This window comes from Bactrocera neohumeralis, chromosome 2, assembly GCF_024586455.1.
Source record: "Bactrocera neohumeralis isolate Rockhampton chromosome 2, APGP_CSIRO_Bneo_wtdbg2-racon-allhic-juicebox.fasta_v2, whole genome shotgun sequence".
NCBI classification, from domain to species: domain Eukaryota; kingdom Metazoa; phylum Arthropoda; class Insecta; order Diptera; family Tephritidae; genus Bactrocera; species Bactrocera neohumeralis.
The window spans coordinates 77117072-77141605 of NC_065919.1; the positions used below are offsets into that span (position 1 = coordinate 77117072).

The window sequence follows — 24534 nt, forward strand, 5'->3', positions numbered from 1 at the left end:
AACGATTGAATGCTGTTTGCGGAAGCTGCCTGCATACGTACATACATATGAACACACATAAAGTCAATGCGACTGATGTGAATATATATATGAATATTTCAAGTTTTAGATATAAATGTATTTGTAAACATTTTTTAACTTAGTAAAATCGGATCACAAAGCTTTAAACGCGACTTCTTAGAAGCTCTGTTTTCAGAGTCGGTGAGCAAAATCGCTTCGAAATTGCTAAATGACTGTCTTGAAATTTTCCAAAAATGTATCTATATGAGAGGTAATGATTTTTGGTAATAATTTCTGTCTTTTAAGTCACTCTGAATTGTAAATTTTTTTCACAAAAGCAACTTTTGCGGACAATAGTCATCGTGTCATCATTATATTAAATTCTCCAAACACGCATTTTTGCAAAAATTCACAAAAACGCGTTTTCCTAACTTAGAAGTGTATAAAACCCATTAAATCATAAAAAAAACTGAGTAAAGAAACGTTCCTGACATTAAAGTGTTATAACTTTTATAATAATTTAGCTCTCATATTGATTAGATACAAATCTTGGTTGTCGTCTTTGAAAGATTTTGGGTGTGCGTCTCGGCTTAAAGATAAAAAGAGAATTTTTACTTGAGTTGGCAACTCTAAAGAATTAAATATTTTAATGAAATTCTAATCCGAAATATTTTGGAATGTTTTGAACATTTATTGAAGAGCACTTAAAATTTGCCTCTATACTGGTATAGCAAAGACATGAACCAACGTTTAAATTTTGTTGCTGTACTTTCAGGGCAATGACACGAACCAAAGAACAAACGAATTGGGTATGGCATATAATTACTCATTCGAGTAAAAATCAAAACAAAATAGCTTCAAGTACATTTGTACTACTTTTTTACCCTGTGTCTCACAAAAGAGCTACTTATTATAACAACATTGCATGTAATAAAGCAGTTGCATTTGAAGGGAGAACAAAAAGTTTATAGGCACATGGACTTTTCAAATCACCTTCGTATTTCGTTACACAGATCCTAGTTGATGGAGTCATTGCCGACGTATTCTCCACCCTTCTTCATTGCTCGCGTTGATGTTGGACTACAACACTCGACGCACATTAAACAGCAAATCAATTCATAGGAATAAAGTCGCTTGGAAGAATGCCGGAAAATGCCAATACGCGCAGCAAATGTGCCAAAGGCAAGCTGAATGGATGATGATTGCATTAAGCTTTATTTGACTGCGCGCAAAGTTATAGTTGGAAAACTATTTAGGTTTAGGTCTAGAAAAAAGTTAAAGCGAAAAGAAAATCTTCTATCTTTACTATTCCTTCTAACTAAGCTGACCAACTCAAGCCCTTGAAAAGGGCTACCTACTAACGATTTCTACGATTTCTACATTTCTTCGTAGGTTTCCAGGAATATTTATATATACAATAATGTGAAGCGCTTGATCATACGTATACTTATATATGTAGTATACACCAAGAAAAAGAAGATACAAACACACAATACCTTGGCCTAATATTTTTGCTTACTCTCCCATTTCTAGTTGCCGCAAACGATAAAAATAAAGAAATTAAATATGTATAAACAGTAAAAAAATGAAAATAAAATCAACGCACAGCAAACAACAACGCCAACAGAGGCAAGCCAGTCGCTTCTGGCATTAGCAGCGACAGGATTTTAATTGGCAACGAATCGTGGCACAGTTTTCAGGAACGTCGATACCAAAAATATTGGAAAAAAACAACGAACTTTAAAAACAAACCAGGAAAAACATTGCCTCAGGGGATATTTTGCAGCTATTACTTCCCCAACTTACACTGCCACAGACGCACGCACGCGTCTTGACTTGAGCCTGCATCCGCTTTGCACTGCCAGCAGCTTTGTCGCAAAACTGTGATTTGATGTTTTTGCCACTGTCTCACTTTGTTGTTGTCGTTGTGTGTTGACAATGTGCCTGCTGTTTTAGCGTTGTTGCTGTTATAGACTCCGCTGTCGTCTTGGTAGCGCGACACAACAGCAGTAATGTCGGTAGCAATAACAACGCCAGTTACAACAACATTGGTGGCATTAACATCATCAGTGAAAACAACAACGTCGTTGTCAACAATAACGTCCGTGACAACATCAATGTCAGTAGCAACAACAACAGCGCCAGACAGACAGGAATTGCTAGCTTTAGCGCGACCGCATTTGGTGCGTGTTGTTTATTTATGTATTTATTAATTGGAATTTTGTGGCGCAACACATCTACCAACGCACATGCATACTTATATGTATGTGTCTGCAAATATTTGACTATTTTGTTTTGCTGTTTGCTCCCATTTTTGGTTGTTTGCTCTCTGCTTCTGCGCGTGTGTGATGATTTAGTTTCTATTCCGCTGTGGTTATTAGTGGCTTATTTAACACACAATTAGCCGAACGAGTTTGCTTTGGTTTAATAGTGTAGACATTCTTCGCTATCACTTGGCCGGTCCGTTATCGTTTGCTATGTTTGAAGACTTATCAGTGGGTTGTTAGAACCTCCTTTAGGCCTTAAGTGGCCACATGAGTCGATTAGTACTTATTATTGCACTTTTTTTTCAAAGCTTGGCAAGTTGCAAGAAAAAGTGCTAAATTTGTTATGGGAAGTAGTCTAATTAAGTTATTTGGAACTAATGGTTTTTTTGTTTACGAGACGATAAGTGTTTTTAGAATGGAAGGAAAAATAACAAATGCGTGTCGCTCTAATTTTCGTTTTTTACGGACTGAAAATTCTTTAACTATAAAACAATAAGTATTCTCTACTATTTGGCGGTTTTTGTGAATTTAAAGCAGTTCATTGAGTCTTAATAGACAAACTACGAACCTTTTGGTTTAACTTTCGTCAACATCTTTAAAATGGGGAGTGTTTTAGAGAATGGAAGGAAAAATAACAAATGCGTGTCGCTCTAATTTTCGTTTTAGATCTTTTTTAATATGTTTTATTTGCAATCTATTTAAAAAGAAATAATAAGCAAATGAGATAACAAAATCATAATTTGACTTATATTATTGATATCCAGGATATTTTTAAAAGACATTTCTGTTTTTGCCATTCGAAATATAATTAAGAAGATTTATAGAAAACCAGACGACATTCAAAAATTGATTTATAGACCAAGACATCGATAGAATGACCAAGGGACGGCACTGATCGCCATAACTGAGGGTTTAGACAACATTATTACACCCAAATGAATTTGGATTAATTTTGGCAGGAAATGCAAACAGAAATTAGTTGAAAATACACAACATTTAAATGGCTTATACCTAACAAAGGACTTTTGGGTATGAAACCCATTCTTGATCGACTTGTCTCGATGAAATTTTTTTTGAAAAGTACGATTATGACTGAATTTAAAGCCAAAAACGCAATGAATACTATCGATTAACCACCGAATTTACCAGATCCGTGGCTCCGTGTGATTTTTTCTTGTTCTTTAAACTGAAATTGCTGTTCCGTGGAACTCGTTCCAGTCGATCGGAGAGATAAAAAAATGCGCTGAAGGAGCTCAAGGCCATCCCAAAAAGTGCTTATGAAAAGTGTTTCAAGCACTGGAAAAATTTATGGCATAAGTGTATTACATCTGGTTTGAATTACTTTGAATGTGACAAAATAAATATTGAGGAATAACTAAATATTTTGTGTTTTATTTACAGTTTCCGGGTACTTTTTTCTCACAATGTAAGTGTTTGAAAGGATACTAACTGTTTTTATTTGGCTGCTTGCATTCCGCATTCTTAAGTGCCCACCAATTTGCATTTTGTTCGAAGTATTTTGTGTGGAATGCCACACTTCGCGCATGACTGCACGTTGATAGCAGTTGGTTCCTTTGATAATAAATGCAGCAACTGGCATAAAAATAAAAAGAGATATTTACCATATTTATGTAAATTCACATAAAGTATTTATGGAAGCCAATGCCTTTTTGTAAGCAAGTTTGTTGCTTTAGTCTTTTGTGCATGCATTTTGAGCCATTGTGTTACTCCACATGCAAACATAAATATATTTACAAATGCATATATTAGGTTGTCAAAAAAGTCTTGCGGTATTTTAGCTAGTTGGCGCTGAAAGCGCGTAGTTCTACTTTTATTCATCGCATCGGGTCATGCTATACCTTTTTGGAAAGCTCATTTTACGCGCTAACACGTGTTTGATTGATTGCCGTTTCTTTTGAGTCGTTCGTGAGTTATAGCGTCGCAAACATGGAGCAAAATAGAGAAAATACGGCATATTTTACAGTACTACTACGATAAAGGCAAAAATGCATCTCAATCCGCCAATAAAATTTGTGCAGTTTATGGACCCGTTACAATTTCCATTTCCACCGCATAACGATGGTTTCAACGTTTTCGTTCTGGTGTAGAGGTGGTCGAAGATGCGCCACGCTCGGAAGGCCTGTCGTCGAAAATTGCGATAAAATCGCTGAATTGGTCGAAAGAGACCGGCATAGTAACAGCTGTAGCTGGGCATGAGTCATCAAAAATTCATTTCAATTTCAAAAAAAAAAAAAAAAAAAAAAAAAAAATCAATAAAAATACCGCAAGACTTTTTTGACAACCCATTATATACTATGTACATGAAATGTTGGTTCCCAAATAACATATTTTCAATTCGCGGATAAATTATATACCCATACAAACGAGTTGACAAGAGTTAAATATGAAAACATAAATAGTAAAAACGGCATCTGGCAACTACTGTACTACTTTATGCTATACTTATATACAAAAAAAGTTATAAAAATTTGACAATTTATATTCTAAGTAACCTGAATTTCCACTGAAATTGCATACTGAATAGTTTTTGGTATTTTTAGTATAACCAGCGGCAACGCCAATCTTTCTTAATAGTTCTTGCCACCGTATCATTTTCAAAACGTTTGCCTTCAATACTGATTTATACGAAAATACACGCTTAAAGAGCAGTGCAAACATACTATAGTAAAAAACTAATAAAAAATCATATATATACATATATATATATATATTAAAAAAAAAATAAAAAAATAAAAAAAAATATTAAGAAAAAATACTAAAAAAATCTAAAATGCAAATGCGTTTTAGAACCCCCAGTCCCAAAGTGCTTGCTACAACATACATTTGTTGTTGCTGTATGCAGTTTTTTGCATTTTAAGTATCAGTTACAAGTTATGGTGGGTTTCAACAAAAATCTTTGCCTGTGAAGAAATAATATAAGTATGTATATGTATATAATATATGCTGCAATACCACAAAGCACATTCTCAGCTGTACAACGGGTTGCATACTTCAATATACATATGTGGAAAAATAAAAAAAATATACGAAAAAAGTTAAATATTTATTAAAATCTAAAATATTTGAAACTTTTACGCATGTGAACAAAACGTAATAAACTATGGAACTAAATTTAAAAGAAATAAAAAAATGTTTTAACAATTTTTTTTTTGCATTTTTTAGTTTAGACAAGCCTCCAAAATTGGTGCTGCTAAAAGCAAAATCTCTCAAAAAATCACAGAAATGTTGATCGATGAGTTATTATTTATATATACTTATATCTTTGTGATAGAGCGTGCGAGTGCACAGTGCGGTGAGACACGTTGTTGGAAAAAAGCCACATATGCCATACGCATGGCATGGTCACTTGTTGGTTTCAGACATGCTGGGCTTGTCAAATAATGCAAAAACACGGCAATTTGTCTGCTAAGCAATTTATTTGAAATGCCAATGATTTTGCGATTTTGGTTAGAATATTTTTTGAGTATATAATATGAGTAGCAACTCCACCAATTTTATTGCAATTGAAATTTGATTAAAATATTTTAAAATTTTCAAAGTCCATTTTTCATATGATTCTTCAATTAGCTTGTAAAAACTTTCAAAACACTATAGATAATATGCAAAAAAGCATGAAATAATGAACTATATAGCAATAATTGCCATATTGTTCCAAAAATGCCTCCAGTTACAAATATGTAGCTGCTGAGAGTGATTTGACTACAAAAGACTTAAGACACGAACTTCTTGCAAACAAGCAGTTTTAGAATGGCTCACACACATTAAGAATTATGAGTGTGATAGACATAAAGAAATTGATAATCGAATAGTTGCTGCTGCATTAAAAAGGCAATTTTAGTTAAGATTATTGCTTATAAAGCACAAAAGCTGCGGAATTGCAGCTGAGCAAAAGTACAACAACAAGCGTTAAAAGTCTGCTCAAGTACATAAGCAAGACTAATTAGCTTTGTTTTTGAATAAAAATGAAAATGTTGCACACACTTGCCCAGTCAGTTGTTTTGGCTTGTCTGGTATTTCATTTTTCAATTAATACTAAGTGCCGCTACTCGGTAGTTAACAACACCTCATAAAAGAAATTAAAATAACTACCGCTTACAAGATTGCTAACGGGCTAACAACAACTATGCGAAGTATTAAAAACTAAAGCGAGAATTGAAACAACAACTCACAATATGGGAAACTAATATTTTTAGACATAAGCATAGGCAAAGCCCACATGCCACCGCACATAAATAGAAACACTTAAATGCACAGTTACACGCCGTAAACTGAACTCAGATCGAAAATTATATGCAAACTAAGTAGTGTGTGGTTCATGTGCATACCATGTGTTTGAAAACAGGTTGTAAACTGAAATGACTTTGAAAAATAAAAAAAGAAACTTCTTCTAAACACCTAAAATTATGCTAAAAAAACCGTTGTTCTAATAAGACGACCAGAAAGACCTTTTGTTTTTCTGTTTAGTCTTTATATAAATACTTTGTTGACCTTCATATTAAGAGTTCTGATTCGGTGGTATCTACCCCTAACGCTTCATACCTTCCACCAGATACCTCATTAGCAATGGCCGTTGTATTATATTTACTTACTTCTGACGATGCATATAAAGCAGCCCATCAAAAGGGGATAATTGGGAAAATACGTCAGCCTGCCAGCAATGAAATGACTTTGACAGGAGCCAGCTTTAAATCATGACATTGTAAGCAGCAACATTCTTTACCTAGTCGACACCCGCGCGGAGGTCACAGCTAAGAGGAATTTTTGCAGATTTTTTTATCTGCTGGCGACTCACGCTTGCAGAATAAGGCTGACAGTTCGAGAAGACTGCAAGAAATGTCTAGAGTAAGGCACCAGGGAAACAATGGAGCAACTTTTGGGCACTTGTCTCGTATTGGCAAGACTACGCTGCAAGCACCTGGTATGATACACTGGAGGAGGTATCGATAGTGAGGCCGCAGAGCCTGTTAAAATTCACTTCAGAGCAGGCATCCTAAAGGATGACTACTCCTCATGGGCCTAGCAACGGAACTCCATCTGGAATCGCAAAGGACCAAAACTAGTCTATACGTGGCTTATTGGGCCTACCAGATTAACCTAACTTAACCTATGCAAATACTGCATTACTTTGGAGAATTCATGTTAAATTGTATATGTCTGGTACTAACTGTATATAGTAGACTAATAAAAAAATAAAAATTAAAAAATGTTATAAGAATTATTTTTTATTGAATTTTTTGGCTTAGTTTTTATATTGAATGATTTAAAAAATACGATAAAGAATGACTGATGCAAATTTGATTTGGAGTTATCGAATACATTTATAATATATATTTCGATAATCCTCTTATATGCATTAGTTTCATCGCAAGTATTTTGCAAAAGCACAGAAAATTTGTGGTACAAATCATTTGGACGTATGTGGCCTCTATGATGATATGCAACCATGATTTTTGAGTTCTGAAGCAATCCTTGCAATATTCTATAAATAATATTAATTTTAGCTTGAGCTGCTTGCAATAGAATCTGGAGTAGTTTATGGATGCATTACAAGCCCTTCGATTCCATGCTATAGAATGGTTCTCAGCTAAAACGTTTTTCATGCAATTTTTTATCCATATTAAGTGAAACAAATATTTTAGTTTTTTCTCATTTTACTAAAACTTGAATATAAAAAATTGTAGCACACTACTTGTGGTGGTTCTTTGCATAGTAAGTGATTTAAGTATGTATGCATATATTTAGACATGCTTCGAAAATTATCACATCAAAATCAATTGCATTTAATGGTAACATAAGAAATAATCTCAGCCAATTAGGAAAGATTCTTAAAGACAAGCAACGCTGTAGACTTCCTCCCTTGGCGAGTGAATGAAACATGACACTAACCACTACCGTTACTATGCAAATATTTAAACTTCAAACCCCAGCCGCGCAATTTACGAATTGAAGCAATGGCACTCAGTAAATAACTCACAATGGCAGTTGGTGTCAGTGGCAGCAGCGTCAAACCTTTGTGCTGTGTGAATATGTGTATGTGCTCGTGGCGAATAGCGGTGACATTACCCAGCTAATAACTTAATTTGATTTCTCTAAAATATTTATGAATGGAAATTCCGTACAAATGGCACAATTAAGATGGGAGAAACTCGACAAAACGACAAAAGAAGACAAACATAATAAATGCAAAAAGAGCAACAGAGATCTTTAAAGCGACGCTCAACTTGTAGTAATCAATTTCCGCATACTTCAAAGCAAGCAACACGGAGGTGCAGTGGGGGGGTCAAGCGGCCAAAAGGCGCTAGTCAAAAGAAGTTTACGATGAACTGGATTTGTATTGACAGCAAACGAGCAACTTAAGAACATTAAGTAGCTGGGGAGAGGGGGAGCGCGGTTAGAAAGGCAGGAAGTGGTGTAAGCTCATTTGATAGACAGCTCTTTGAAACGGTGCCAACAGGTGCTGCTGCCAACAGCCGATTGATGTATAGCAATGCAGCGTGTTGAAAGTTTTGTGCATCAAATACACATACGCACTGCGAGTGAGTGTATATGTGTGTGTAAGCCAAGTATTTGTGGAAGAATGCAATGTGCATTTTTGCGCCTGTGGGAAATCAGTTTGCAACATACGACCAAAAAATGCATTTGTTTAGACGGTGGCGGTTTTTATGCATCGAAAAAAGAAGTGTGACGAAAAATGAAAGAAACTTAATAAAAAAAACATTTTATTAACAAAACCATAAGTAATAAAGTAAACTTCGGCCACCATTAGCGGTTCTAGTTCGTGTATCGTGCGACATGCTTCTCTAGCAACATGTTGCGCGTTGGCTTCATTAAAAGCAACATATTACTAAGTGTAAAGCAAATTGGAAGCGTTTAGCTCTTTATATTCCACATTTTAATTTTAAGCAATTAACTTTTTAAATAAATTATAACGATTTTATTCAAATGCTCTATAATTGAATACACGTACTATTTTAGACTGGTTTTGAATATTTTTAAATATGAGATGAGAAAGCAAGAAAGGGATGATCTCTAATAGTGTCGTAGTGTCGCCGAAGGTATTAGATTAAGTGAAAGTGATTTTAAAAGGGAGTAAAGTCAGGAAGAGAGATTCAACATAGACTTAATAGTTTATACTTCATTCTGATTCAGTTTCAAATTTTATAAAAAGTCAATTTTACCATTATCATCATCATTATTATAAGCTGAATATTCGTCACGTCGTCATCATTGTCATTTTTGTCATCATAAGACTAGTATCATTATCATCTTCAACACCTCGTCAGGTTTTCACAGCCCATGTGGCTTATAACTCTCATTTAACGATTTAATATCTGAGTGAAGACGCCAGCTTCGTAAAAAATAAAGTTCTGATTTTAAGTTACAATTTTAACTTTTTCATCTAGCTTGATACCAAGGAAGTGCAAGACATGTCTAAGACTCGATTTGCCCATTCCTCGATAGGTCAGATTAAAAAAATTTGCTTAAAATACCTCAGTGTTTACGAGCACCTAATCAGTAATCCTTTATGGGGTTTTGGGAAACAAACTTCCAAATTTTTATTCTAAAAAAGTGAGTTAAGTTTTGATGGTTTAATATTCTAGGCAAACTAAGTAGCATTTAACATACACCAAATAACACAACCCACACCAACATTTTGGTGTTGTGCATTTGTTGCGCTCAAGTAAGTATGTAAGTGCACATGCAAAATAATTGCCAAGGGCAATGCACTGTTGAGAGGCCCGCTTTATAACCGCAATAAAAAGTGGAATTAGCACAAAACAAAAAAAGAAGCAAATGAAAAAGACGCAGAAAAACGCAACAAGAAGAAACCGAAATGACTTGACATGTGAAATTTCTGACAGCTGAGGCGCTCGTTTTGATGTAGCTCTGCTTGCATGTCTGTCAATCTGGCAGCTGTCCTCTATTGCCTGTTGCAAGCACCAATGCAGCTGTAGCGTTTGCATTATTATTTGCAGTGTTGTGTATGCGTGCGAGGAAATATAAATTTAGTGATTTGGATAACCAGTCTATACATGTTTTGGTGCATATTTGAAAGTTTATAATTTGCAATTTTTATGCAGATCATTGATAATTAAAAATAACATTTAATAATCTCAAAAAATTTATTAGCGCAGAACCAGCCAAATCCATTAGTATAATAGAAAACATTATATAGTTTGCTATTATATTTGATTAGAGACCTTAAGGAAATCGGAACTTTTTTATTTTCGAACTAAAGGAATACATATAATCAGAAGAAGTTGGGTGCCTTAACTAGTATAGTATTTTTAAACAACATACAAAGTATGTTGAACTAACTCCCTTTGTATGTCAATATCAAAAATTTAAAAAATTAAATGCATATGAGAATTTGTAAATATCATAAGATCTTGCGAACTTAAATTTTACTGTTACCTTAATATAAAAAGAAGTGAATGAAATGCAAAATTTTGAAATTGTTTTATATATTTAAATATAGTAGACTTATTTTAATATTATTTTTTATATTCTCATTTGTAAAGAATTTATAAATTAGGGTCGCACATAACCCCATTTGTCAAGTATACATTTTGTGGCTGATTGAATATAGATACGGTATAAGAAACATTATCTTTAACTCTTTTTTCCGTAAAAAATTAAAAAACGTTGCCTACAATTAGGCGAATTGTTATTAAGGGTTCAGTAGGATAATCTGGCCTGTTTTTTGACATTTTTTGTACAGAAATTTTTATTCTATAATAGAACTTTTTTTATATATCATGAGGTACATCGTGGAGTGTATAAACAATTTTTTTCGGAATTTATTGATGACATCTGTCGTAGAAATGGCTGGGTGAATGAGATGCATTTTTTCACTGGCGGGTACGATTTCTCATGTTTGAATCATCTGAAACACAGAAACCCAATTTATTCTTAAGAAGTACGTGAATGGTTATTGTCCCTACTAGAATCATGAAAAAATGTTGATAAAAAAAAAGTAATTAAGTTTTTTTTTTTTAATTTTTCCCCATGTTTTTTTACATAAATTTTGTCATAACATTGTCAATAAATTATAAAAAATTATGAATCTAGTAGGGACGATAGCCAGGCGTTTTGTGAATATTTAAAAAAAATTAGGCAAATCGGTTGTGTAATTACTATTTTTGGGCCTTTTTCAAACCTTCATATGGTAAAGTGGGTTTCTACATTAATTCTAAGGGTATAAGGGAACAGAAAATGTAAAAAAAAACAAAAAAACTGAAAAAAGTTTACCCAACTGACCCCTTAAAAATGTCAAAATTGTCTATAGTTAAGCGCACGGTTAGAAGAAAATATAAAATGCGAATAAAAAGGCATAAATTAATAAATAAAAATACAGGGATATAATTAATATTTGTAGTCTACGTTTCGGCGCGACGTTCATTAAACTCAATTTTACATTCTTGCAAAAATTGTAATAAATCGTAAAAGATAAATATAAAATACTTGAAAAAACTTTGCTACTTTACTTTTACAATCACTTACTTTATATTAAACCAAAGCCAAATACATCATAATAAATCGTTATAACTCGAATACTTTAGCAAAACGAGCTTCCCGCTTAAGTGTTTTAAATTTTCTGAACAATTTCAGTTTCGCATACTTATTCTCAGCTGGCCAAATTGCACAAAAACACATATGCAGTACAGTTAACGGCAATATTAATAGAAATAAACTGAGAGCTACAGTGCTGACGGTAGCAGCACTCATAAATGTTTGCGAGCAATTTTTGTTGGCATTATTTGCAGTTTAGTTGAAATAAAAGTGTGTGTGGGCGCGAAAAACCAGTCGCGATCAATGAGAACCACCCATCAGGTTGCTGAATTGGCTGGTGCGCGTAGCGTAAACAGTCTAGCAAAGGGGAAGGAGTGCGACAGGCAGCGAAATGCCCAAGCGCGAGACACAGTGCCTTAGAATTAAGCGCATTTAATTGTTTTTGTTGCCACGGTAATTGTGAAGTAGTGGTTTGTCTTTTTACACATTGTGAATAAGAAATATTAAATTCGCGGCGCAATAATGCAGCGACATGGCGAGTCGGTGCGCCGACGCAGGTCGCTTCCCGCTAAGCAGCTTATCAAGATTGCGGCGAAGAGGCTAGCTAACGACTGCTTAAGGTTGCAAATAAAGTTAAAACACAAACAAAAAATATGTTTTTGTAGAGTAGGAAAGTTTTTAATTTGCTTTAGCGCTGTTTGCCAATATTTTCGCACACATAAACGTGCATATGGTCAGGTATATGCTGATGGAAGCATGGTGTTGCTTATTTTTGTAATTGCAAGATTGTTCATTGCTTACCTCCGGCACGGTGACCTCATAGGGTGTGTTCATGAAGCGCGGTGCATTGTCGTTGACATCAGATACGCGCACAATAATCGAAATGCTGCATCGCTTGTTGGTTGCATTGCGAATCGAACAGGAAACCTGTGGTGCAGCGAAATGAGAAAAATAAAAATAAAATAAAATTGTAAAAAACCAAAAAAAAAAAGAAAGTATCTAAAAGCAAATAAAAGCGCTCAATAGTTTTAAATAAACAAAGCAGCCAGAAATAATCACACACACACTCAGAAACAGGGAAGCACTCCGTTGGTGGTGTGCATAAGCAGAAGATGTGCTGAAGAAATTGTTGCGCTGCATGCCAGAAGTAAGCTTTTCAAGCAGCCATAAAGCGCTTGGATATTTCTTTTTATTAGCTAAGCGTTCCACATACATAATTTTTTTGGCCGGCCGGCATATTTTGTGGCGTGCAACTGTAAAATTTCGACATAAATAATTTGCATTTCACCAAATAAAACCTCACAGCGGCAAGCCACCGCGTGCTTCTTCGGTCTACACACACACACATTTGCTCGCGTGTATTTCTCTTTGTTGTTCTTGTATTCTTGTCAGCTTTTTGCACATCCCACTTTGCTGTATATACTTCACCGCAAGCCAGCCTCCTTCAGCGCGCTGCATCGCATGCAATCACACACATATTTTAAAACACTCGCACTCCCATACGCTGCTTCACTTTAGTTTCAGCTCAGCTTTGTTTTAAGTGTTCTAGCTCGTGGTCGCTTTCGTGCACTCACCTGAAAGACAATGTGACTCACATTCTCCTCATCGCGATCGAGTGGCTGCCGCAGCTGCAATTTCTTGCCGTCCAGCAAGAATGTCGGATTCCCCTTTGAGAAGACTAGATCCAGTGCAATTTCATTGTGGGGATCGTGGTTTGTTGGCCAATAACTGTAAATACATAAATAAACGGTACAGTAGCAGTTAGTGAACAAACAGCAAGCGATAATATAAAACAGAAAGACATCTAAAATAAAGGAAAATGTTAACTTTGGCTGCTTTGCCACTATAATGCCCCTCACAGGGTAATTTTTTAAATCACAAAACGGTTTAAATATATATTTTTATTTCGATTTTTATAGGCAAGTTTTAATGGTAGCCATAAAACAAAGTGAGAAAATTTTTAAATCTAAATTTCAAAAGCTAAGAGACTATTTCGCTATTACAACAACTGGCTATATTATACGATATCCGACGATTACTTTGGCTATAATAAACTATGTGTATTCTCTTCATGGCATAGTAAATAGAAAATTTGAAAGATAAAGCTAAAAACGCTAAAATGCGGTGAAGAAATCTAAAAGCGTTGCAGAAATAGAAGAAAAATGTAAAGAAAACCTATTTTCGAAATAATAAATTGGGTTAAACAAGCGTAACTCTAAATTGTATTTTTTTCGTGATGTGTCTTCTAACAATACAAAATAGATTTATTGTTATTTAAAATAACTATTAAAGGGTGATCCGTTTCGACGTCTCCTACTTTTTTTTTAAGAAAACACACAGAAATTTTAAATTTAATGGGGAATGTTTATTATCATTCTAAAGAACATTCTTTGGCAATCAATTGAGTTCAATTTTCGATGACCGTTTAAGCATTTCGACTAGTAGCTGGCGAATGCCAGACGTGATGTTTTGCTCCAAAACCTGAGTCGAAGCGGGATTGTCCGGATATACTTTAGACTTTACATATCCCCACAGGAAGAAGTCTAATGGTCTGATATCACACAATATTGGTCCAATTGACAAAAATTATTTGCTCACCGAAGTGTTCTCTTAATAAATTCATTGACTGATGCGATATGTGGGAAGTGACACCGTCTTGTTGATATCAAATGTCGCCGAGATCACAAGTTACAACTCCAGGCATCAAATAGTCGGTTTATGTGGCGCGATGACGGTCGCCATTGACGGTTACGTTTTCACAAGTAACATTTTTGAAGAGATATGGATCGATACCTGATTGCTGAATAGGACTTGGCTCGAAAACGTCGTGTCTTTCAACTTTTAAAGACCATGTAATGCGAAGCGAGCAGCTTCAGTTTTTTCTATGATGACATGAGCAAAAAGAACTTGACAGCTTGACACTACTCACGCCAGATTTGTCAAAAATTTGCGAAAAAAGTACATCTATTGAAAAAAAAATATTACCTCTATAGCTGAATTATTTGTGCATTCGTATAGGTTACAGAAGTTTGACTGGGCATCATACGTAACCTGGTCTACGAAAAGGGGGCTTAGGTGTAAAAAAAAAGGAGAACAATTAATGAGATAACGAGAAACTGACGATTATGGCCTGGTCACATATAACGGATTTATTGAAATATGACACAATTTAAATGGCATTAATATCAGCTAAAAATTATTGCGGTGCTCTCAAATTTCAGTTCTTTAGCGTTTAGTTAGTTAGTTTTTGAAATAACCGCAACTAAATTCTGAATACTCACTACATGTAAGGTATAATGGTATAAAACCTTCTACAACCGTAATAAAACTGTTAACAAAAGCCGTTCTTTTGAAGATTCGTTTATCATTTGTAAGTATTGAATTTGGTATTTGTAGAATTATATAAACCTATACCTGTTTGTTAGGTTTCGAAGCCGAGCTTCAGCGAATGGTCATTAACGGCGAAAAATGTAGCGCTTTTGCTTTTGTGTACCTTCAGGCATTTGATGATGAATAAAATTTGCGCATCGGGAACATTGAGTAATAAAATCGGGCGCATGCACTAGAAATGCGTGGTGTTGTTGGCTTGTTCGCGAGCTTGGCAAGCTATGTGCCACCGCATATTTTCAAGACAACAACGGAATTTTTAACGTTTAACAAATATCTATTTTTAAATATATTGAAAATACATACATATATATATACCTGAAAATGTATGTATGACCTCAAAAGAGAATCTGTCATTCCTTACCGCTGGTGGGGGAAAATGAAAAGTCTTATATCCAGGGAGAATTTATTCATTCTAGTTTTATTTTGACATTTTCATTGCTTATATACAATTTTTAAAACTATCTTAAATAACTAAATATATGTGTATTATTTGGTTATCACTAAATAATTTATGGAATCTTACCTTCGATTTAGAAAATTCATAATTAATTACTTGAATAATTCCTGGGAATACTTTCGCACTTAAAAATATAAAAATGTGCTACTTGTAATATTTTTAAAAATTTTTTTTGTTGTTCCTCTTTAATTAATTTTCTGAAAATTTCCACAACTCTCTTTGTCCTTAAAGAGCTGCTCATTTGTCGGAGCCGCCGATATGCGACCACTATAGCATATAACTCTAATATAAGCTGACCGATCACAATCAAGAAAAAAATTACCTTCTTTTTTATTGTTTTATGCTATAAGAAATGCATTTGTGAATTACAGTTTTTTAGCCTTCAAACCAAAATGGATTTAAATAATTTGAAATTCCGAATCCCTAAGGTGTGTTTCGTACTCCTAGAAAATGTTAATGCCTGCTGCTTTAATTTCCCATTATCGGCTAATATTGCGCTTTATTTCATTTATCAACTATCTAACGAATTCCTCCTTTCTTTCTGCTTCCTAATCCAAAGCAATTTCCTATTCGTGCCACGCAATTATAATCATTATATCAGACACCTAAACTAAAGCTAAAATCACAAGTTGTAACAAGTAGCAAAGGGGTAAAAAAGAGTGTAGCATAGAACAACAACTGCAAAAATAAAGTAAATGTAAAGCCAACGGCAATACACACATACACATATAATACACAATAATATTCGGTTAGCAAAAACAGCAGTGCGTCTAAGGTAGCGACGAAGGTAATGTTATAACAACACCAGCAAATACAACAAGAAAAAGTAAGAAAAGAAAAGAAAACTCCGGTGCTCGAGTTTTGTGCCGCTGAAATGTGGCGTATGAAAAAACAAAAACAAAAATAACAACAATTGTAATATGTGTCCAAAAATGCAAAAAAAAAAAGAAATTGTGGCACTGAATATTAAAGAGCAAATGAACAAGTAAGGAAGGGCTAAGTTCGGGTGTCACCGAACATTTTATACTCTCCCATGATAAAGTGATAATCGAGATTTCATTATCCGTCATTTACATATATTCAAATATTGTAATGTTTTATTCCGCTATCATCATTGGTTCCTAATCTATATACTCGTATTATACAGAAAAGGCATCAGATGGAATTCAAAATAGCGTTATATTGGAAGAAGGCGTGGTTGTGAAACGATTTCACCCATATTTCGTACATGTCATCAGAGTGTTAAGAAAATATTATATACCGAATTTCATTGAAATCGGTCTAGTAGTTCCTGAGATATGGTTTTTGGTCCATAAGTGGGCGACGCCACACCCATTTTCAATTTTTAAAAAAAAGCCTGGGTGCAGCTTCCTTCTGCCATTTCTTCCGTAAAATTTACTGTTTCTGACGTTTTTTGTTAGTCGGTTAACGCACTTTTAGTGATTTTTAACATAACCTTTGTATGGGAGGTGGGCGTGGTTATTATCCCATTTCTTCCATTTTTGAACTGTATATGGAAATGCCTGAAGAAAACGACTCTGAAGAGTTTGGTTGACATAGCTATTGTAGTTTCCGAGATATGTACAAACTTAAACACTTTAATATCTTTATTTATGGCTTAGTTATGACACTTTAGAGGTTTTTGGTTTCCGCCATTTTGTGGGCGTGGCAGTTGGCCGATTTTGCCCATTTTCGAACTTAACCTTCTCATGAAGCCAAGAAATACGTGTACCAAGTTTCATCATGATATCTCAATTTTTACTCAAGTTACAGCTTGCACGGAAGGACGGACAGATGGACGGACGGACAGACAGACATCCGGATTTCAACTCTACTCGTCACCTTGATCACTTTGGTATATATAACCCTATATCTGACTCTTTTAATTTTAGGACTTACAAACAACCGTTATGTGAACAAAACTATAATACTCTCCTTAGCAACATTGTTGCGAGAGTATAAAAATAATGACGGTGGAGCTTTGGAGGGAGGATTGGGAGTGAACACATGCAAGTAAATAGCTTCGTGCAACGACGCGCTGCCTAGTGGAGTAGTAGCTGTATCTGCGCAGTTGCAAGCACATTTTGTGGCATGTAAAATGTGTTGCGCGCTTATTGTTGCGGCTGCTATGCTTTTTGCGCTGACACAATTGTTTTCGCTTTGATTCAACTTCTGCTTAGTTCTTGGGGTTTTCTGCCGCACTTTGGCTGCCTTCAACCGATCTTTTTATGCTTTGCTCCAACTTGTGCCATGCAGATGTTGCACTTGGTTTGTGTAAAGGGCACCTTTGTGGCAAGAGCGGCGACGGCAGCACTCACGGCGCAACAAGGCGTAGCAACTGTAATTACAGGAGGAAAAAGGCAGGGAGCAAAATGCAACCTGCAGCGGACGGACGACAGTGGGCAGCCGTTTGGTGGCGTTTAAATGGCGGTTGGCGCGGTCTCGACATTCTAACATTGGATAGTTTGATCGAAACGTTAGTAGCCGTGGCTGTCTCAAGGAATGACTGCCACAATCAGAAAGTGGTTTAATCTTCTATATGTGTATATGTGTGTGCGCGTTGATGCCACAAATAATATTATTTCATGTTGCATGCGCCGCACCGCAACATTGTCTGCTGTTTGTTCGTTGCAAGCTTTGTTTTTGCGTTTTCTGTTAAATGAAGACTTTTTGCTGCCACGTTTGCTCATGATTTCATGTTGCACTTGCCACGCTTGTGTTGCACAATTCATTTAATACAATTACGCGACGAGTAGTGTTTCCGTTGATGGAAATTTAGCTGCCTCGCTGCATGCACAATTGCCGCGCTGATACCACGGTAGTCAGGGTTGAGTGTATAATTATGTTTGTGGCAAGTAAAAATCAAATTTGAACGCCTTGGAATGATGGACGTTGAGACAGTTTTATGAAGCGCAAATTGCAACAAAAGGTAAATATGGACACGCACACATACAGACATGATAATTGTAAGTTCTTAATATTCACCTTTTTTGCATTGTGCTGTTGATTATTTGTGGCATGTTGCAGGAAATATGAAGGCCCGCATCTTGGAATGCATGCAACATGTCATTATTAGCCATATAGGTATTTATGTATATGTGATATGTATGTTTATTTCACATACCTGCAACGCCAGCTCAACATACACATATATTCACACATACATATATACATGCATATACACAAAAGCATAAATGTTCACTTGAACGCACATTTCACTCGCCGAAGCGTTGCAGCTCATAGCGAAAACCAAAAAGTGTTTGCATAAATGTGGCAAGTGCTACATCACTTGTTAGCAGCGTCTGCGAGCAGCAACGGTATCTATTAAATGCGACAGAACTATTTTATCGCCAACGCTGCCGTTTCCTCATATTAAAAGTAAAAGGCACCACACTTACACTTACACATATATACCTAAATCACGAATATTCTCTTACGTGGCAAAGTAAATTACGCTAGAGATCTTAAATTAACAATCTTAATGAAAGCTCGCCAATCGGCCGATGGGCGGTGCCACCATGGCAGCGAGTGTTGCAAATGCTATTTAGTTTAAGTACGAAAGTGGTGCTTGCAACAATGCTTGTAATACGAAAGATTACTGCCTTACATGCAGGCGAGATGACTGAAAAGAGCGGCCTTAAGCGGATATTTGTATGTCGGTATGCGTCCATTTTCCTTAAAATATGTTTTAAATCGCTTCATATGAACGATTTGCACAAAATTAGTAATGAATCATTTAAAATAGACACTCAAATATGACTTCAAAAATAATAAAAGCTCGTTAGAGGAATGTAATCCATATAAAACAATCAGAAAAATATTAACAAAAAAACTAATTTTTGTATATTTTCTAAAGTTCCAAAAACCAAAACAAAAGCTCAATAGGCTACAAAAAAGTTCTTTATACAAAAGCTAAGCTCAATAAATTATGGCGAGAGCTTAATAAATTAAGCTTAAATTATAGTAAAAGCTCAGTAAGCTACAAAGAAAGCTCTACAAATTGTAGTAAAAGCTAAAAAAGCTACAAATAAAGAACGTTTTTGTAGCTTATTGCAACAAGGAAAGCTCAATAAATTATGGTGAAAGCTTAATTTCAATAATTAAAGTTCAATAAGCTAAAAAAAGCTCTCTATGCTATAAAGAAAGCTCAATAAAAAATGCCGAAAGCTTAATTTCCACAAAGTTCAATAAGCTTCTATGAAACTTCAAAAAACTATAATGTAAGCTCCTGAGAAACATTAACATTGCTAAACTGGATTAAAGTTTGATTTTCGATTTTCGACTCTTACCTGAGCCATCCAGGGAGCTTTCATAGTACTTGCGCAAAAAAGCTTTCAGTGAGCCTAAAAATGAACTAATGAATGACTGCGAGTAAATCAAAAATAAAATCTAATGCAGCCTCAAAAGATCGTTACAGAGTAAGTAGGGTGTAGTAAAGAATATGACTCAATAGGGGGTTAAAAAATTGTATGAAATTTCCTTTAAGAAAGGCAATATCAGATAACTGAATGTTCGGGAACGCTTAACAAACTGAGGTTACATTTCTTTAACCAAAGAATTTTTATAAGTTTATAACCGAACATTCTAAAATAATAGCAAGAAAACGAAGCTATTTGTTATGAAAAATATAAATAAAGATGGTTCCTGTTTAAATTGGCTGTATTGAGAACTGATAGAGATTTATCAATTAAAATGGGTTACAAAAACTACGATAATAACTTACATTATTTATACAAAAAACTCTTCAAATTCAATGGCACTCAAAATCCTGTGGCGAGCAACAAAAATATTTCTTTACGAAGCACCCAACACATTTTGCACTAACGCTGTTCATGACATGCAACTTTTGTTTCAACTTCAACATAATTTTCATTGCCACGCCGCTGGTACAAGCGACGGCGGAACAATTAAGGCCGACAATTGCAAAAAGGCAGCGCCAATAGACGGTGAGGACAATAACTTGGCTGCTCAACTGAGGGCATGAGTCCAACACTGATTCTCAGCATAGCATGGTGCAGCACAGCATAACACGACATGGCATGTACATCGTGCGCGAAAGTGTTTAATGACAATGACGTTAGCGAAAAATAAACGCTGGCGTCACCACACCGATGGCGGTCCCCGCAGTCAGGGGCTGTCAGCGAGGTTGTCATTAACTGACACTGCCGCAGCTAGCATTTTTAATAAGAACCGACAAGAAACCATTTTTCTTCTGTGCATTTATATTATGAATGTACAGTTTTTCTCCCGCCTTCGATGAACACATGTTGGTCGGTGTGGTACTTATGAAGCAATACAAAAGAACCGACAGTGGATGAAGAAGTCTACTGTGTCTCGTGATGGGACTCCGGAACTAACGAAAGTGAGTTGTGTGCACAAACAGATTTTGCTGCCGTCGTACTCTTGGCACTTTGGAATGCCTTATTTATGCATTTTGCCATTACTTGCAATATTTCTGTGTATACGTGGAGTTTATTGTGTCTAGCTGTAATGCGAGGCACTCCACCATTTGGTGCAACAATAATTTCCATGATGCCACAACCGTTCGACTCGTTGGCGCACAACGTGTAATTTAATGCGCCACATTCGCTGCAACTGCAACGCACAGAGTTTGCTTTCATGTTCAATAGCTCGCCACGTGTGACCAGGACACTCTTGCCGTCGACGAGTAAAACATATTTATTGGCCCACCAAATGACAATGTCAGCGCATAAACGAAGAGCAAAACGAAGAAATGCGACGTATTTATTACATGAACTTTTGCGGTAAGTTCGTACATATTTTTATGATATTCTCGTAAGAGAGTAGTAAAAAGATTGTTGGTATCGAAAAAGGAAATAAAACGAATACAGTAATGTATATACATATATGGCTAGTACATGTGAACTTGTGAAACACAAAACTGACTACTGGGTTTTATGATTTACTACATACTTTTAGACTTTTTGAACGCTATGTGCAATCCTGCTTAAGTTTAGCAAAAAGTTGTATTTAATCTAAATAAATTAGTCAAAAAAGAGATTTTACATTTATCCAAGAATAAAGAGATGATGGTTTTAACATTTTTTGTGTTACAAAAACCAAGAAAATTTGGCTGTTATTAATGATAAGTGTCGAGTAAGTGTTGTAAGTGTTTTGAATGTTGCTTTCGAGCATTTGGTGCATAGTTCCAGTAGAAAAATGTATGAGACAGTTAGCACTTTAAGTGGAGAGCCATAATAAAATTTAAACTACTGTGAGGTAGAGGACTCGTTGTATTAAAGCAAATTACTTTTTAAACCATTTAGGAGCATGTAGATTGTGCCTAATGCACTCCGTGTGGGCATAAAAAAACAGTCCGACGGTATTGGCAGTATTATCAGTTTATTTTCAAAACTAAATTGTGATAACAATAAATGTATTTTCTTTTATTGAAAATTTCTTACATACATTTTTACATCTTCGAAAGAAAATGCAAAGTGCCAGTTGCGCGATAGATAATAGCGAATGCAATAACATAAGAAAAAAGTGAAAAATGGTATCAATTTCCCGCTGCAAACAATTCAAAAACTCCCTTTTGTTTAAAAGCGCCAGAGGCAATGTGAACCAAGAGGCCAAAATCTAGAGAGACCAATTTTCTCGTAACCAACTAAATGGAAAAGTAAAAATATGCAGATATGTGGCAATATGTATATACATATATAAAAAGGCTTATTTGTATGCGTGTTGGTGCAGCAAATGGCAATCGCAACATTTATCCTTTATCACAATTGTTTTCGCCTGCAACAAATAACTATTACTATGGCACCGACCATAGAACCATATGCAGAGCAACAACATGTGCGTACTACTTACATATGAATGCTGTATTACATAAACACAAACATGCATATGTGTTTTTGTGTGTGCTTGCAAATCCTCTGAAAGCAATTGTTAATTTAACTGCAAATTATGCCAATATTTTTCATTTCATCGCCGATGGCTTATTCAATTTTACATTGTGGTTAAAAGGAAGGCAGCAACATAGCAATAATATCAGTGATGCAAAAACGCAATGCAACGCTGTATACAATGTGCACGTGTGTGTGTGCAAATTACTAATACTTGTAATAAATTTGAAGATATCCGCGCTGATGCGTTGGTTTTCTAGAAGATTGCTGCCTGCTAAGACTTTGTGTACCAACTAGTGGCTCTTGTTGTTATTGTAGTTTGTTTCACTTTTTTCGATATCTTTTTGCAGCACTCAACAATGGCATAACAATCAAAGTATTGTTTAAAAATGATTTTTCTTTGTTAGTAAAGGCAGCAATTCACAAAAGTTGGCGTGGCGGACACGTAAAACAACAACAAAATGTATGGAAATGGAAATGAACGAAGCGAGGTACCGCCTTTGCACTGTGGTTAAGTTGGGTAAATGAAATTCTATTACAATTCAGGAGTGTTAGCAGAAAAGAGTGAGTTGTTTAAGCTCGTAGGATTAAGAATCACCAACGATTTTGATATTCATGAAACAAACTGTAATTCTTTGAAATATTATAGCTTATTTTCTTTTGAAATACAAAAGAGTTAAAAAGTAAATATAAATTATATGTTTGAAAAAGCTTAATTTTAGGCTCTAATAGTTTTTAAAAGTCCGATAATTATATAATCCATTCGCGCACACATAATGTTTTTAGTCTCCCAAGCGCTTCAATATTCATAATTAAATAACAGGCTTGCAACTTTGCTAAATAATATAATACTTAATTGGTAAACAGTGCTTCAAAATGTAGGCTCTTGAATCTTCATAATTATGTAACAGGTTGATAACTTTGGCAAGGAATATTTCGTTTAATTTTTATAGTATTTAGAAAGAGCGAAGGAACAATAATTGCATTAAGTTTCACCGGAAATAGTATCTTCAGGACAAACGTAATTGTAAAATTTTTGTTGAATCATATTGCTCTGAAAAATTTAAACTTTATCTGCGTTTATGTTTTGATTTTAGACTTTATTGTACGATATATTTTATTTTCATTAAAATGGAGAAATAAACCTTTACAGTTCATTTGGAGTGCGTCTTCACTAAATTTGGCTTACTCTTACACAACACACCTAAATGTAGGCAATATAATCAAAGAAAAAACTTTCCGAAACTTTTAGGACGAACTTGGAATAGTTAAATGCCGATGGTTTTTATCATTAATAGAAATTTTAGAGTAATAAATTCAAATATAACACTGTCTTTGTTATTCACTGCATCACACTAACAGCAACAACCTTCAATGCTGCAATTGCTGTAGGATGTAAAAACAACAACAATTAAGGCGCAGCGCGAGGAAGCATAAGCGAGAATAGCTAGGAAAAGTAACACTTCGACTAGATGCTTTGAATGAGTTTTATTTGTATTCGCCTTCAACTGCCACAGTGAAGTGGCAGGGGCATAAGGGTAAATTGATCTGCTTTTGCTATCGCAACACAATCGCTACAGCGAAGCAACACACAATAACACAACAACAAAGCAAGAACAGTTTAATAATAGTGGCAGCAGTGACGCGCACGTAATCTGCAACATACGAGTCATAGCTTGAACCTACAGTACTTGGCAACCGGCAACACGATATGCAGACGAAAAACAACACAAGAAGGGTGCCACCCGGATAAGACTGTATGTGACCTTATATGCGTGTGTGTGTTTGCTTACGTTTGCAAATGCAATTGCGGCGAATTGGTAGACGCCTTTAAACGGCATCACGTGCAATCTAGTGTGCACAGCACTCCAGCGTTGCTATCACTTTTTGTTGTATTATAGCCAACAACTGGCAACGCATCATCATCATCAGCGTATATAAACATTTATGTTGCCATATATTGCCTTGCTCTTTCGAGTTCACCTTGAAAATTGTTGTTTTTGTATTTTTTGTTGTT

At 35.2% G+C, this 24534-nt stretch overlaps 1 protein-coding gene across 8 annotated transcripts in view; it reads right to left on the reverse strand.

Annotated features, from left to right (window-relative positions):
- The window catches only part of LOC126751528 (cadherin-99C), a 418338-nt gene that overhangs the window by 73319 nt on the left and 320485 nt on the right, over window positions 1–24534 (reverse strand). The window contains exon 4 of one of the 8 annotated variants that reach the window (XM_050461866.1): window positions 13376–13529. The exons of the other annotated variants lie outside the window; for them this stretch is intronic. The gene's annotated coding sequence lies outside the window, so the exon portion shown is untranslated. The remainder of the gene's footprint in view (window positions 1–13375; window positions 13530–24534) is intronic. 8 annotated transcript variants of the gene reach the window in all.